Here is a 17,500-nt window from a genome sequence, read left to right on the forward strand (position 1 = left end):
GATAATGAAATCCTTGGACCGACATGCCTTAACCTTGTTTATAAAAGTTATGAAACATAGAATAAATTATTTTTTTCACCATCACTGACACTATGACGGTCAAAGGCCAGGTTACTGTCTACATGTATTCTCGAAACCCTGACCACTGGGTCTACTCTTAGGAATGTATTATCAATGTGGTAATTTCTAGGGGTGGCAGTTTTAATAAAGATACTATTATGCATTTCTTTGCATTGAGTTTCAGACCATGTCTCTGGTACCAGTTAATGGTCTGTGTCAGGCCTTCTTGAAGGGAGTCTTTTGGGGACTGGATGACTGTGCCTATTTTGCATCCTCAGCCAAAAGGCCCTTGACATTGCCCTTAACTTCATAGAGGCCAAAAAGGAGTGGCCCCAGCACTGAGCTCTGAGGGACTCTATTAGTGACTGTCCGCTTTTTAGAAGTAGCCTCCCCTATTCTAACTACTCGGGTCCTATCTGTGAGACAGCTAGTTATCCATCAGGTGACATATGGGTTTAATCTTAATTTGGTAAGTTTATCTACAATATTCAAGTGAGGTATTGTATCTAATGCTTTGGCCACGCTGAGATAGCCAAAGTGCACCGTTTTTGACCTCCTCTTTGGCTCTAGTGACCTTTTCAAAGAGGTCCATCAGGTTGAGTTGGCAGGACCTGTTCTTAAAACCAAACTGGATTGGAGTCAATGTCTGTAGGTTTCTTACATCATTGTTTACCTTTTCCATGACGACTCTTTCCAAAGTTTGCATAGAAGACTAATCAGACTTATGGGTTTGTATCTGCCTGGGTCCACAGATGGCCACCCCACCTTGTGCAGAGGGATAACTGTTTCAGTTCTCCATTCACTTGGCACAAAGTCTGTCTGGAGGCTATAGATGAAGACAGATTGTGGTGTCCCTGAAAGGACATTTTTTCATGCTATTTAGGAGGCACCCTGGGATATTAATCGGGGCCTATCAATGCTGTGTTCCTGACTTTAGACAGTGCATTGAAGACCTGCTTCCTAGTGGTAGTTGGAGGAGTTATGGTTGAAGGGTGACTGGGAGGAGAAGGGAGGGAAATTGGAGGTACATTTTTGGCAGTAGATTTACTATGTTCTCCAGCTCAGTATAGGTGGCTCCATTCACAATTAGTCCAACACACTGTTGTATGTTGCCTTTGAAGTTGAGGGTACAGCTAAAGAAAACCCTGCAGCTGTCCATTGCCTGGAAGGCTATTTTCACCTCAAATCTGGCCTTGGTAGACTTAGTCTCTTGGAGGGAGTAGAGTTTCTTGTTCACACACCTAGCATTGAGCAGTAATAACCTTAGATTACCATGGGTAGCTATTGCTATAACCCCATAGTGCCTTTTTAGGTAAGATCTGACTGCTAGACATTCCAGAGTAACAGTAACAATGCACATACTAAGTTTCACTGTATCACGGTTGCTCTTCCAAGTGCTAAAAGTCAAATTGTCTGAGCATGAAGCTCTCCTACTTCTCAAACACATCCCTGTCAGTACTGTCACTAAGACTTGGTTCAATGCACGAATAGCAGTCCCGCCTTATCTGGATTCATGGATCATCATGCCTTCAGACCTGACCTGTGAAGGTGTCTCCATATTTGTAAGAGATAATCTCACCTGTAAGCACCCCTCCACCACCACCACTATCACCTCTAAGCACCCCTCCACCACCACCACTATCACCTCTAATACTACACTTAATGAACTCCAACTTAACTTTAATATGAACAATTCCAATTAATTTATAGCTTGCTTTAGGACACCATCCATATCTCCAGTACACCATGATAAGAGTTCTAAATATACTTAGTGAACTGTGCTTATCAAAAAATACTTATATATTGGGCAATTTCAGTTATCCTTTAATTAACTGGTGCACCTACAGCTTGAAAGATTCCAAGACACAGGGCCAGATTACAATAGACTTGCTCTCAGTTTAAGTGACTTACTTCAGTACAAGGCGCAGCTATAAAGGAGCTTACACCAGGGACCAGATTCGAAAAGACCTGCTCTCAGTGTAAGCTGTCACTTACACAGACAAGCCTTTTGGAAAACGGGCCCACAGTCCATGATAAGCCCTAAGAACAAATAGTTAACCAGTCCACTAGGAGGCAGGACATTCTCAACCTGGTCCTCAAAAACACTGCCCTCATGTGTATCGAGCCTTTATTAATCTCCATCCCTTGTTAAATCAGACCACACATTAGTAGGCTACTCCTTTAAAACCACTAACACCAAAACAGCAAACAATTCTGAATTCAAGGGCTTCAAACATATAAACATACTTAAATTCTATGATGAGGTACCCAAGTTTACCTGCAACTCCACCACTTAACATGAAACTTCAGCTGCTACTCTTTCATCTGAACTTTAATACCAGATAAGAAGTGGAGAGATCTAACAGTCCCCACTAGAAATAAATACAATGGAAATTTAAAAATAAACCACCTTAGTCATTCACCATTATAAATAAGCTCTATAAAAAAGCCCCATAACAATTTAACACCTACTCTAAAAGATCAGCAAGGAACTGAAAATAAACAGCAGGAAGATCAAATACGAACATGAATTTAAACTTGTATAAGAAGCCAAAAATGACTACAAATCCTTCCTTAGTTATATTAGTATTAGTAAACTGAGAAACACCACCATGCAATGAGTGGAACTAATCCAACATGAGCAGCATTACCCACTCTAACCCTAAAGACATAGTTAACATATCTGCAGATAGATTTAGTTCTAAGTTTATTCTGGAAACAGTCAAAGTTATTCAACAAAATCTCCAAGTTCTACTCACTCCTTAAAATTACCATGGTAAATGTCTTGGCTGTAATGTCAAACTAAAATCACAGGTTCTTTGGACTCAGACAGCTTACCTGGATCCCTAATTAACAGCGTCAGACACACTCTCACTATACTTTTGCATTTGTCCAACTTAAGCCTAGCCATAGGGTTTGTCCCAGAGGTTTGGAAAATAACAGTAGTGGAGTCTCTGCAAGAAGGGGATCCTATCACAGACCACTGGAATTAACTGACGTCAGCTTAATTATCCTATTTTGAAAGGCCTTGGAAGGTGTCATATATGACCTCTTAGATTACGATATTAAAATTTGCACACAATTGGGCTCACAACAGCTTGGCTCTGTCAAAAGTTGATTACGTCTATTCAACTTGGTAAACTTCTTTGAGAAGGTTACAGTGGGGGTGAACTCTGTCCCTACAGCACAACCAGATCTGTCCAAACCTGACACTGCACCCCATGTTGGCTTTGTAAATAAGCTAAAAGAACTTAAAGGTAGACCTCACATGGTATAAAGTACAGTTTTGTACCTACCATAAATGTAGATGTTCGAGTGTTCACCCTGCTGCAGTCATTACACTTGGGTTATCCTGTCGTCAGGTGGTCCCGCAGTCGGCAGGATTCCCAAAGTCTTGGTCCGACGTCGGTTGCTGTCGCCTCATCCCTGACGTCAGTGCGCCAGGGGTACATATACTGCAACAAACGCCATTTTCTTCCGTTTTTCTTACCCCAGATGTCAGGTGCCCCCAAAAGGGTGATCCAAATCAGTACCAAAAAGTGAGAACACTGTACAGACACAAAAACCCTTCAGCTATAAGCAAATACATCAGTAAGGCATAGCATAGGTTTAGCCAGTAGATCAGAGGGGTTGGAGGGAGGGTAACCTGGACTGCAGCAGGGTGAACAATCGAACATCTACATTTATGGTAGGTACAAAACTGTACTATGTTCATCGTGTTACCCTGCTGCAGTCATTACACTTGGGTTGAGTCCCAAAGCTAAGGTAAGGTGGAGGCATTATAGAGGGTTAGAGGAGGCAATAAGTCCCTGCAGAACTGCAGTGGCGAAGCCTGCCCTGGACCTGGAATAAAGAGGTAGGTGATAATGTTTGGTGAAGGCGTGTACATAACTCCAAGCTGCAGCTTCTAAAATTTCCTTGGTAGGAACCTCCCTGAGAAAGGCTGTAGAGGTAGCTGTTGCCCTGGTAGAGTGGGATCTAATGGTAGGATGAACTGGTTTCCCATGATGGGTATAGCAGAATCGTATGCAATGGCCTATCCATTTAGAAATGGTTTGCTTGGAAATGGCCCTCCCTTGAGAAGCTGTAGCATAGGAAACAAAGAGCTGGTCAGTTTTTCTGAAAGCTTTAGTTTTATCCAAGTAATATCGAAGCTGCCTGTGAATGTCCAAGGAATGTAGGAGTCTCTCCCCTTTGTTCTGTGGGTTGGGGAAGAAAGTGGGTAGATGGATGGTTTGATTTAAAGCTACACTGGAAACCACCTTAGGCATGAAGGAAGGATTAGGTCGTAGGGAAACTCTGTCCTGATGAAAAATGAGGAAAGGTTCCACTGCCATAAGTGCCTGTAATTCTGAAACTCTCCTAGCAGAAGTCATTGCCAGGAGCAGGGCAGTCTTCCAAGATAGGAACTGAGGGTCTGCAGAAAAAGCTGGTTCAAAGGGAGGTAATGTTAGTTTTTCCAGAACAAAGTTGAGGTCCCATGTAGGTGTAGGAGCTCTTCTAGGTGGTCTAATGTTTTTTGCCCCTCTGAGGAACTGCCTTAGGAGTGGATTTGAAAATAAAGGTGGATTTGTGTCGTAGTGAGCTGAAATAGCTGAAGCATGGATTTTAATAGAGGAGAAGGAAAGTCCTTTATGCAACATCTCAGCTAAATACTGCAGAATGTGAGGCATATGAGGCTGAGTTGTATCCAGGCCTTTAGCTTGGTTCCAAGCTGAAAACCTTTTCCATTTGTCCGAGTAAGCCTTCCTGGTGCTTGGCCTCCTGGCTTCTAGAATAACATCCAGTACTGCTTGTGAAAGAGGGGCTGGTTGGCTGCTTAAATGATTTGCCATGCAGCCAGGTTTAAGGTTTTGATCTGGCTGTGTAGAATCTGCTTGTCCTGCTGTGTGAGCAAATGAGGTATTTGAGGCAATATCCATGGTGGACTGTGAGCCATATTCTTCAATAGTGGGTACCAGTGCTGGCGTGGCCAGTCTGGGGCTATGAGAATCATTCGAGATTTCTCCTTTTTGACTTTCAAAAGAACCTTTGTGAGAAGAGGTAATGGTGGAAAGGCATATGCTGTCAGGTTTTTCCAACTGAAGGAGAGAGCATCCACTTTCCAAGCTTGTTGGTGGAATGTCCTTGTACAAAATTTTGTCAGCTGGTAATTTTGAGGACTGGCAAACAGATTTATATTTGGTAGGCCCCATCTTTGAATTATCATTGCAAATATTTGTGGGTCTAGCTTCCACTCGTGGGGATCTTTGATGTTTCTGCTTAGGTCGTCTGCCAATGTGTTTTTCTGTCCTGGCAGGAAGTGAGCTTGTAACTGGACTTGGTAGGTCAGAGCTGTGTTCCATAAGATTATTGCTTGCCTGCAAAGAGGGTAGGAATGTGTGTCCCCTTGTTTGTTTATGTACCACATTACCGTGGTGTTGTCCGTCTTTACTGCCAGTTGTCCAGGTTGTAGTAGATCCTTGAAGGCTGTCAGCGCTTTCTGTACAACTAGCATCTCTTTTTGGTTTATGTGCAGTTTTCTTTGTTCTGCAGTCCATAGGCCTTGAATGCATTGCCCTGCCATGTGAGCCCCCCAGTCATAGTCTGAAGCATCTGTTGTGATAGTTTGCCTGGGTGAGGGCAAGGTGAAAGGCTGACCCTTGAGGTGACATGCCTGTGCCCACCACAGAAATTCCTGTTGTAGGCAGGGAATGAGAGATATCACTGTGTCCAAGCTGTGGCTGTGTTGAGACCATACGCTTTTTAGGAAACATTGTAATTTCCTCATATGCAGTTTTGCAAATGGTATTATCAGAATGCAAGATGCCATGAAGCCCAAAGCCTGCAGAATTTTTCTTGCAGTTAATTGGGTCTTTGTTGCCATCGTCTTGAAATATTGAGTCAGTTGTAATTGCTTGTCTGGTGTAAGATAAGCCTTCTGGGCCGTTGTGTCCAAGCTGGCACCCAGGAATGTCATTTTTTGTGAGGGTACTAGTTTTGACTTCTTTTCGTTTACTGTGTACCCCTGACAATTTAGTAGATGCTTCACAAAAGTCAGATGTTGTATGAGAATGTCTTTTCTTTCTGCTTGGATGAGACAGTCGTCCAGGTATGGATATATTTGAATTCCTCTTCGTCTGCAGTATGCAATTACTGGTGCCAGGCATTTTGTGAATACTCTGGGCGCAGTAGATAAGCCAAAGGGCAATGCAGAGAATTGATAATGCGTTGAACCTGCAATGAAACGGAGGTATCTTCTGCAACTTTGTCTGATAGGGACATGCAGGTATGCCTCCTTGAGGTCCAACGTTACCAGCCATGTTTCCTTTTCCAACATGGGAAGTAGCTGCTGTAGTGTTAGCATCTTGAATTTGGGAACTTGTAAGTAAGTGTTTAGAAATGAAAGGTCCAGAATTGGTCTCCAAGCATTTTCTTTCCTGGGTACTAGGAATAGTCTTGAGTAAAATCCTTGGCCTTGCTCTTGAGTTGGCACCCTTTGAATGGCTCTCATGGCCATGAGAGCTGTAATTTGGTTTTGAGCCTCTGCCCTTTGATTTTGTGGCAGGTTTGGCATTCCTCTTTTTATTGGCAAGGTGTGAAAGTGGAATATGTATCCTCGTAAAATTATGTCTAGGACCCATTTGTCCTTTGTGACCATGTGCCAGTTGTCTACAAATAATGCTAGTTTTCCCCCCAGGGGGGCTTGACAAGAGAACTTTGTTTGGCCAGTGGAGGTGCAAGTCATTGAGTTTGCCTTCTGGTGGCTTGAGACCTGTCTTCTCCTCCCTTCTGGGTTGGAGTGGTCCATTGGCGAGGTCTATACTGAGTTTGTGGTTGTCCTCTGCCCCTTGGGCGCCTGTATTTACCCCTCTGAGGCCTGTCAGTGGATGGAAAGGACCAATTCTTAGTTGGCCAGTTTCTGCTGAAGCGAGGGGGTTGTACCTGTAGGAAATCTTTGACTGTCTGCACTGATTTTGCCTTATCTTCCATTTTCTTTAAAACAACTTCTGCTTTAACACCAAAAAGAACATCCTGCTGCAAGGGAGCATCCAGTAGTTTTGCTTTAACATGTTCAGGCAGACTTTGTTCCTTTAACCAGGCATGCCTACGTATAACTGAACCAGTGGCCGCTGCTCTGCAGGAGGCCTCCAAAGAATCAAACCCACATTGTAAAGTATGTTTGCCCACCTGCTCAGTGGCGTGCAACAAATCCTGTACTTCTTTCAATTCAGATTGTTGAGGAAGGGTTGTTATCTTTTGTTTTAACTGAGAGATCAGAAATTGCTGATACTTAAGCATATGGAACTGACAGTTTAGAGCTCTCATAGCTAAAGTGGCTGAGGTGTAAACCTTTTTCCCCCCATCTGTCTAGTGCTCTTGAATCCCTTTCAGAAGGTACTGGATTTTTAGCCATGGAAGCCTTAGCCCCCTTGGGACCCTGGGAGATAGTCTCTGGGTCAGCTACTGGGCTTCAGCTACTGGGCTTTTGTAAAGGAATTTATGGGAATCAGGTACTCTGTAGTATCTGTCAGGCTTGGCCAGGGCAGGAGGCAGAGAATCAGGGTTGAAACTGGATTCTAAGTAAACATCATCCACAATGTCCAAAACAGGAGGGATGTCTAGAGGTCTGTGTTGGGGGAGTAAAAGAAACTCTCTGAGCCTTTTCTTGGAATCAGAGTAATCCTGACCTTCCCAGTGAAAATGTTTCCTCATAGTGTGTAAAGTTTCCCCAAAAGTGTAATCTTCTGGAGGAGAAGCTGAGGGAATAGAGTCCTCAGCATCAGAATCTTCATAAGGAGAGAAGGAATAGTCTTGGTCTTCAGAGGAATCCGAAGAAATAGACAGTTGTTCAGAGGAAGCAGATTCTTCCTCTTGTCTAGTCCTTTTTCAGGAGGAGGCTGGGAACCCCTGATGAGAGAAATCAGATCTTCAGCCATCTTGAGCATCTGTTTCTTAGGCATAGGGCCTTGAACAGAAGACTGAAGTGAAGCTTTTTTCGATTTGGAAGGAGTCTTCGGTTTAGAAAACATTTTAACTGTAAGAGTAGTCGGTCTGAAAACGCCTTCAGAAAGCGAAGGTGTTTCAGAAGTACCGGTGCCCTTGGGAGGTAAGTCGTCGGTAGGGCCTGAAGTAAAAGGCTGTGTAGGCCTAGTACATTCCGTCAAAATATCCGTAGCGGTCTCGGGTTCCTCAACTGCGGTAGTCAGAGGCTGCGTCGGAGCCTCACTGATAACCGGAGAACCGGAGACTGGATCAACCGAGGCCTCAGAATCGGGCTTAGGCCTGGGCTGTCGATCCTTATCCCTGCGCTTTTTGTGCACGCCGGTAGTCGGTAGCTCCGACAGCATGTTATAATTAAATTTTCTGCCAAAAAAGTGTCATGCGAAATCAAATCGTCTTTTAATAGTGCGTTTATTAAATCTAGCACAAAAACGACAAGAAGTGACATCGTGATCAGGGCCTAGGGCAAGGTATACAATAAGAATGAAAATCCTTATGACGTATTTGCTTCCCACAAGAAATACAATTGTTAACTTTTTCTGACATCGGTCTGAGGCAAGAAAAGTTTCGCCAACGGAGTACTTAGCTTTATAGAAGACTTCGGTCTGAAACTCGAATACGAAAATCTCAGGAGTCGGCCGACCGGCACTTGCGAACTGCTTCTGCTTCGGGCACTGCGCGGCAAGAAAGACTGAAGAAAATGGCGTCGGTTGCAGTATATGTACCCCTGGCGCACTGACGTCAGGGATGAGGCGACAGCAACCAACGTCGAACCAAGACTTTGGAAATCCGGCCGACTGCGGGACCGCCTGACGACAGGATAACCCAAGTGTAATGACTGCAGCAGGTTAACCCGATGAACATCGGATTGCAAATTAGACTGACGATAATAACTCAGACAATTAAGATGGAATGTGTTACCAGAAGTAAAACCAGTGGAGGGTGACACGGCTCAGCAATGGGATTACTCTTTTTTGGTAAACACTTTTCCAACTTCCGTACCACAAACCCTGACTTATGGCTAACCATACTTGCCAATGACTGCAAGATGGGTGGTACTGTACATTCCTCCACTGACAAAGAAGCACTTCAGCAAGAACTAGTCCTTACAAACCAATGGTGTACAGAGAAAGGGCTACAAGTTAAATGCAAAAAAATGCAGCATTGTCACCTTGGGGAAAGATCCATCATCTACAACTTATAGCACAGCCAGCATCTTACTCCACATGGACACAACAGTCAAGGATTTGAGCATCTGGGATGACATTTCCCTCACCTTTGATCACCATGCTGTACCAGTAGCTAGGAAAGTCTTCTATCTAGCACAACTGATTTCCAAAGGTATCTCACCAGGGAAAAGGATGTTACTGTTCCTCTGTACTCTACCCTAATTAGACCATTTGCTGAAGTACATTGCTCTTTCAGCATGTACCTAACAGGATACATCATGCAGCTAGAAATGTTGCAAAGGTTCCCGATGAAAAAGATTACTGCCGTAAAAACCCTTGGGTACCAAGACAGTCAAGAAGCCCAACTCTTATACTCCATCTGTTAACAGACTCCTGCATGATCTATGTCTGGCATTCCATGCCATCAGATATCTCAGCCTAATGGCTTTCTTACACCGTCACAAGACAAATGCTACAAATACACTGGAACCAAAGATCTGAACCTCCAACAACATAACACACATCAGAGGGGTACACTCATTATCCAGTGGTTGCCCCATCTCAAAACTGCATACTGAAGAGAGTGGCACCCTTGCCTCCTTTAAGACTAACCTTGAGTATTAGATGGGTACACATACGTTCATCCCCTGCCTGGCATTTTGGCCTCTTAGAAGTGGGGGATACAGCATGAGGGTGGTAGCTGGCAAGGTACACATGATCTTCAGACCAAGTACCTATGAAAACAAAAATTAGAATGATACATTGCTTGAAGCATAACATATGTGTGAGTGTGTGTGTGTGTGTGTGTGTGTGTGTGTGTGTGTGTGTGTGTGTGTGTGTGTGTGTGTGCACACGCATGCGTGCATATGCACTTAAGAGGATGGAGATTCAATACACTTATTTTTCACTCCAAAAATATTTTCATTAAATGTTATACTTTTTTTTTTCCAGACAGCAAGGTACACAGTACGGCAAACTGAAACAATCTTGTGTCACGTACACTGCCTGAGGGATACTTCAAAAATAAGGACTTTTTCAAGAAACTATCCATCTACTAAAGAACATTATAATCCGCTCATATGTGTAAAGCCCAGCTGTATTAACTGTTAAGGAAGGTTTCATGAAGTCGCTAGTAAGAAGAATGTGAAAAATTGTACAAAAAACTAAAGACAGCTTTTTCTCCCCAAGAAGCTAAAAAGCATCTCAGAAGTGCAGTTATACATCGGATATTGTTACTGTGAGATAATCTGTGAAGGTTGTAAAGAAAGGCAATTTTTGTGGAGGTGGGTTAAGGGACAACATAACAGTTTTAATCTGTAGCCAATATTAATTTTCTAACTGGAAAAGTTTGGTGTACACTTTTATTAACCACATTTTTACCTAGGGGATTTTCCACTTGATGTTCATAGGATCATAGCAGGTTACTAAGCTAACGGCTCCAGGGCCCTTACAAACCTAGCCAAGTTCAACCAGTGTTCCTAAGGGTTTCTGGTTCAAGCAGACACTAAAATCAGTATCTATTGCCTCTTTCGAACAGGGACACAGGTGGAACCCCCAGGGTAAATCTTTGGTTACCCATCCATCGTCCAAATTAAGGTTAAATAGGGGAAATGAGGGGCTTTGTTTAACATGAATAAGAAGCTTGTTCCAAAGGCGAGGAAACCTTTGTGAGACAAACCTGTCTCTCCAGCAAGTTCTGTTGATGTCACATACCAGGTTAAGGTCCTTTGAGTGAGTGACCCACGTGCCGTTTGACTTGCAAATGTGAAGTACTTCCATTAAAGCTGGGTCAGAGACTGCTCTATATGCAACGCACAGGTCGCCTCTGAGCAGTCTGTACAACACAGAGCAAAGTGACAATAATTTCAGTCAGTCCTCATAAGACAGATCTTGAAGACCCTGAATTTTCTTTATAAGGAACCTTTGTGGTCTCTCCAATTGATGCAGATATTTGGAAAGGAACATACCAAAGGCAGCACTGTACTCCATTATTGGCCTGATGAGGGAAGAGTACAGGGGGGTTATAACCTCTTTTTTTTTCTGGAGGCAATGCCTTACTTATGAGATGAGCAATATAAAATGCCTTTCTTACCACTAAGGAGACATGGTGATCGAAGTTAAGGTTGCCGTCGACCTGTGTGCCCAGATCTCTCACCACTGACTCTGTGCTTCAGGTATTGCTATTGATGTGGCAGTTTTCAGGAACATCACCTTTGCAAAAGGGGATGATAAGTTTAAGACCATGAATTTGGCACCAGTCATTAGTCTGCGTAAGACCTTCTTGCAGGATCCTGATATCACTAGGGGTTTGAATGATCACTCCCAGTTTGCAGTCATCGGCAAACTCTCACCCACAATCTCTTGTGCTGCTTTTATTTAATTAGCAAATAAACTGGATCATACTAGCCCCCTTTTACTCTGAACTGTGACTTCTGGTTCTGTTAAAACACAATGGAACTTAAAACTATATAAATAAGTACATCAAACCTCAAACAGATAAAGTTTCATGTAAAACTAGCACTTTGTCAACTTGAGGTGCAGTTTGTTAATTTTCTCCAAATCTTTTACTTCATTAGTATTTTGTTTACAGGACATGGTATGCAAGCTTCTGACTTGGAAGAGTCTTAAACAAAATGTGAGTGTAATTCAGAGATCACTTATCAAACACCATCTGAAAGTAGTTACAAATTGAGAAAAGGCTGGACAAATACTCATACTAAGTAGAATCAATGTAGGAATGCAGAAATGGCTAAAAAATTATGACCTACTAACTAAAGCCTTTTTTAAAAAATTTCTTCCACTTCCCAGAGGAGTACCACTCACCCCTTGCCATGTTCCTTCATAGTGTTAATGTATATTTTCATTTTGATAGAACACTCCCACCCTCATGGTCATGACTTTCCTGTCCACAGGTTGCTTGCACTATCTGCCAATGAAGAGCAGACAGCTGCACATCAGAAACCTCTTTCATGTTGTGGTATGGCTACATTCATGTAAACATCACAACGGATGACATACCAATGTCCGCACACTGATCAGCATACCAGGAAACTGAAAGAAGCTGACAGAGTCAGCATACACGGTATATTCGCCCAAATGATGCTTTGCAAATCCTACAGTCCTGTTTGTTACTGTATGTAGAAAGATAAGTAATGGGAATTTGTTTGCCAGTATATTAGGATGTTAAAAGAAAAGCAGTCATATGTTACACTCATTTAGGGATACCAAGTGATTTGTGTCACTTTTTTTTTTTATTTGCTATGTTATTAATGTATGTTACAGAATATAAATAACAGGCATCATAGGACAGGGTGGAAAGATTGAAGGGTCAGACGAAAAAAATGAATCATATCTGTCCTCAGAGAAAGTTCCCCGAGTTGTTAGAGCTCCTTGAGATTTACCTCAGCATGTTATTACATTAGGCCTGCTCTGTGGTGAAAGGCTCTCACTATGACAGCCTCTTGGTCATGGTATAAGTAATTTTAATGTAAGACAAGGGGTCGGTATCTGCAGGAAAATGGTAGATATACAGGAAGAAAAATTTACATGGCAAATCTTAATGAGATTCCACCTCAGTATTTCACTTGATCTATCTAGGCTGCACGCAAGTCATGTTTAGGTGTGTGGATACCTTCATTTCCCTCATGAACCAGAATATTATTAGGGTATCCTTCCCAGAAATATAAAAGTGGCAGATCTATGTATTACTATGGATATTTAGGTGATAAAAAGGGCATGCAGATTATCATTTGTTTTTAAATGTACTTTGCAGCCAAAAATACCATTGCTACATGGAGAAACTCCTAGAAGGACATGAAATATACAATTTCCAATGAATTACTGCTTTCATATAGAAGTGCACTATTAGTGATTCTGCTATAGTTATCACATTGGAGAGATATATATATGGTTAACATTATAGTCGGCGACTACTTGTTTTAAAAACATACAATTTCTAAATAAAATATTTCTTCGCCACACTTTCCTTCTTTTAGCTACTGTCATTTTGCATATTTTACACTATGCCAAATAATTCCTTTTGCAATCTTAAACTATAGAGACATTGCATGTATTTGATCAATTAATAAACCCAAACAGTGAATTGAGATGCTTCCAAGTTGCCATAGGTATACATGCTGTTTTGTGATGTGCGCACGCGTGTGTGTGTGTGTGTGTGCGTGTGAGCCGTTGTCTTTGCATCCTGAAATAGACTGAGGCCCTGTCCAAGATTACATTCCCCAGGAGAACATTGAGATAGGCTGCAGCTCTTCTAAGACCCTGAATTAGACGAGAAAGAAGGAACAAATTAATGAATGAATTGATTATAGAGAAGGACAATTATGGCTTCTGGCCAGGTGACTATCTACATCTCAATATGTTCGCTGTTTTATTATTTTTTTTTTAATATTTTTGCATAGTTTTACTTTTTTGCTACGTTTAGATTTTAAATTAATTGAAGACATTCTACAAGCACAAAGCTCTAACATATTTAAGCAGTACATGCTTATGGCAGCCAGCAAGCTCCCCTATCATTACTAAAAAGTACTGATTTAAACTAATGGAAGATATGAGGTTGGTATAGCTTGAGGGTTGTTACTGGCAAAGCACAAATGTCTTCTAGTCAAATAGCCATGCATTTCTCATGATTCCTATAAAAAAACAATCAGACTGTGGTATATAAGTGATTTGAAGCATTTTTTTTTGTTTAGAAAGCTATGTCTCTAATGGACATAGGCAACCTGTAAATAATTCACCTCCCAAACCCCTGCTTACACTTACCAAGGGTATCAGAACTTGTCAGAGATTTTGGGATGCATGGCTAGGCTTAAAACGGCACGCCTATTAACCTATGAATCTTTAGTCAGCAAGTGGTCCACATACTGCAGATATCTGTAGATATGTCAACCTGAGTGCAGCCATTTGCTAAATATGCAAAAAAGTTGAAACAAAAGACAAAAGACAAAAAAAATTACTTTTCTAGAAACTTTACAAAATTAAGAAGATGGAGGTCCCTGCCCCATCTATAAAACTCTAAGGAATAACATGCAACATAACCACAAGTACTATATATCCATTTATGTTACTTAATTCAGCATATAACATGGACATATAGTTCTACATTCCAAAACAGACTCAAAGAATTTAGAAAATTGAAGTTTCACTTACCAATGGTTGTCAAAAAGAACTTTCTTGTTAACGATTTCCCCATTTTTTTTTTGGGGGGGGGCAGATTCTAACCCCCTCCATGCAAGGCACTTTGCCCTCTGAAAAAGCCTTATCAACATGGACTTAACCTCCAAGTCACATTAACTCTGACTCAAGGCCAGCAAATCTCCCACCCAGACAGTTGGGCTGTGCTTGTCACATGATTATGGCCCCAAATATTCACAAATTACCATGCTGTGCTTGTGTGACGCATTTCACAATTACAAAAACAGAACATATACATGCATAAACCTGTCTTCATCTTTAACTAATTATAGACATTTTAGTAAATTAGCAACACTAATAAATATATTTCAACATGACTGCTATACATGTTGTTTCAGTGTGAACTGGACATGCAAGAACACAAAATGCACATGAAAGTGAGTTGTGCATACATGTAGCACGTAATCCAAATGCGCTACACCATGTATCTGAGTTTATCAGATTAACAAGAGAGCTTGCTACTATCCAGATACTCGCATCGCAAGGGACAAGTGATTTTCCATGCTGCAGTGGTTCATGTTCATACCATTAAGTGAACTTGGCTTCTGTAAGCACTACAATGCAAAATCTCAACTTGTGATTTAAAAATAATTAAGCAAAACCTGTAAGTACAGTGCAAGCATTCCGAGTGCCATGAACTAAGGCATATGCAAAATTTAGCTTGCTGTTTTGCATCACAACACTTTAACCAAGTTGTATACTGAAATATTTTCTTCTCTCAAACACATACATTTACATCTGTACCTGGAGAATAAAATCTCTTTGCTTTAAACGAAAATGTGTCAACCAAGGGATGACTAATAAGATGGAATCATTTACCCTCAAAATCATACATTTGAGAGTAAATCATGACAATTCTCTGTCTAATGTACATTACTTGCTTGTATGCAGAAGTGGGTGTACAAAATGCAATAACTTACAACAAGCTGCATTTACCTTGATTATGAGTTAATATCACCCTCCAGGCTTTTCCAATTACAGCAAGCCCTCCTGAATCTAATAAAGTCCAGCTGGAATCAGCAGTGCACTGACGGACACCACACCACACCTATTAATTCCTGTGCAAGCTTCTCATCGCCTCCTGTTCATCTCTTCGCAACTTTGCTGGTTTCCCCTGACAGTGCTCTTCACTTACAGATAATAGTCTTATGTCAACATGATAATTCCTCACTCCTACAGAAAGTCTGACACACTACATTTTCAAATGATATATTTTTATGAGTCGCACAGTATGTACTTTCAATCTGCCTTCTCCAACAAAAGCCCATTGCAAAAAGGGCACTACCTTAAAGGAACAAATCTATGGCCCAAAATGCAATGATCATGTAATTTAAGCTTTTCCTACCTATGGAAAAAAGAAGTACAGAATTGATGATACTACGAACATTTTGCATACTCCAGCAGGTTGGAGATAAAGAATAAAGCAAATCTTAAATCTGATTAATGACACTTGCAGTCAGTGACAGTGGAGGGGTTAACTGTCCAGGACACAGGAGATGTCTCTATTTTTAAGGAAATCCTGTGGGTCCTTTTATCATTCACCAGGATAAGCAATAAAAAGTTTAATAACTTTTTGAAATATGTCTGACCAGGCATTTTTTCACCCCCTTCTTATTATAAAAGTGAGAATTTGTTACCAGTTAGCCAAGTCCTCAATTGGGCATATAACTGCAAAATGCACTGATCTAAAAACGGACATCTGAACAAAAGAATCATAACAAATTAATGCAAGTCGAGAATTATACAATGACCATAACACAGTGGCTATGGCTGTCATACAATACTTGCCTTCTCAGTCCAAGGATCCAGCAGGAATATAAACAGCACTAACAGACAAAAGAAAAAAAAAAGCTGACTTCACTGGCAAGTCTAATAAGGGTTCTCATATGTAGGGATGTCATCCTTTATCTTGTTTATTCAAAACAGGAAGCTGAACCTTCGCAGAGAAATGCAAATACCTCAAAAACTGTTCAGTGAAGTCATGGTTGTTGTTAAAGGGGCAATGAACACAATCTTTTATTTATTTATTACACATAGTTTAATTTTTTTTTTAACCATGCTTTCTTTCAAAGATTTCAAGAACAGACGGAAGCTGTAGGATGGAATAAAAAGAAACAGCTGAGAAGAGGTGTGAACAAAAGGCTAAAATTCCATCCATGCATCTTCAAAGAGGATCTCTGGTAATTCATCAGACGGCTCTGTTACATGCATCAGAATTACACGGACATTCCATGTACTGACGCTGGTGAGAACTGTCATGTAGAGGCTGCATTTTTTTCTATTATTTTTACGTGGGTGACAACAAAGGAAATTTTTACCCAATAAAGCATGATTACTCAGCAGTCATGAAGATATATGTTAAGCAAAATGCTTTCACTCTGCTGTGTTTGATTAGCTGTAAGTCACTTTCTGAACATTTACAGAGCTGTCCTGCATTCCTGCACATTTATTTTAAATGGGTCCCAAGGTGCAAACAGCTACAATCTCCCTTGGTATAACTTGCAGGAAAATGACTGCACATTTCCAAGCAGAGTGAATGATGCCAGATCCACCAGACGGGAAAGAGTAGTACAGTACCCTTCACAATTCCGTTTGGGAATTTTGACTAGATCTACTTGAGGTGATCAGGCTCAGGTGTTCAGTGACCAGTTAAATGTCTGATTCCAAGATGGATATAAAGTCATTTACTTAGTGGCAGCATGTGGAAACAGGGCACAATTGAAATTCTGCATGTTTTGGTTACACTATGTATGCAACCAGCACCCTTCTTGGGTTCATATAAAGTCTAAATTAAAACTACAGTAAGGAAAGAGAAAAATGTCTTGCTCCATGGAGAAGGACAAACTCTCTGCCCACAACCCTACTGATATGGATCAGTTAGCAGTTCAGGCAGTTTAGCAGCCACACAGGAGAGGGCGGGAGTGAGTGGTTATTGCTAGCTTTCCCATTCTTGAGACACAGTAGTAGTCCAGCCTGCTGCAATGCCAGGAACCACTGGAGACAGATGCACGGTATGCAATGTAAGAGAATCAGGGATAAGTGCTTGGTTTTGCTATGCAACATTCAAGTAGTAGCCT

The 17,500-nt window shown here is 41.4% G+C and overlaps 1 protein-coding gene across 7 annotated transcripts in view; it reads right to left on the reverse strand.

Annotated features, from left to right (window-relative positions):
* CARHSP1 (calcium regulated heat stable protein 1) overlaps nt 1-17,500 on the reverse strand; it is a 963,972-nt gene that overhangs the window by 896,142 nt on the left and 50,330 nt on the right. Inside the window, exon 1 of one of the 7 annotated variants that reach the window (XM_044089608.1) lies at nt 15,360-15,378. The exons of the other annotated variants lie outside the window; for them this stretch is intronic. The gene's annotated coding sequence lies outside the window, so the exon portion shown is untranslated. Of the gene's footprint in view, nt 1-15,359; nt 15,379-17,500 lie in introns of those variants that run through there. 7 annotated transcript variants of the gene reach the window in all.

The sequence above is a fragment of the Protopterus annectens genome, chromosome 12.part0 (genome assembly GCF_019279795.1).
Source record: "Protopterus annectens isolate FY-2018-M chromosome 12.part0, PAN1.0, whole genome shotgun sequence".
NCBI lineage: Eukaryota > Metazoa > Chordata > Ceratodontiformes > Protopteridae > Protopterus > Protopterus annectens.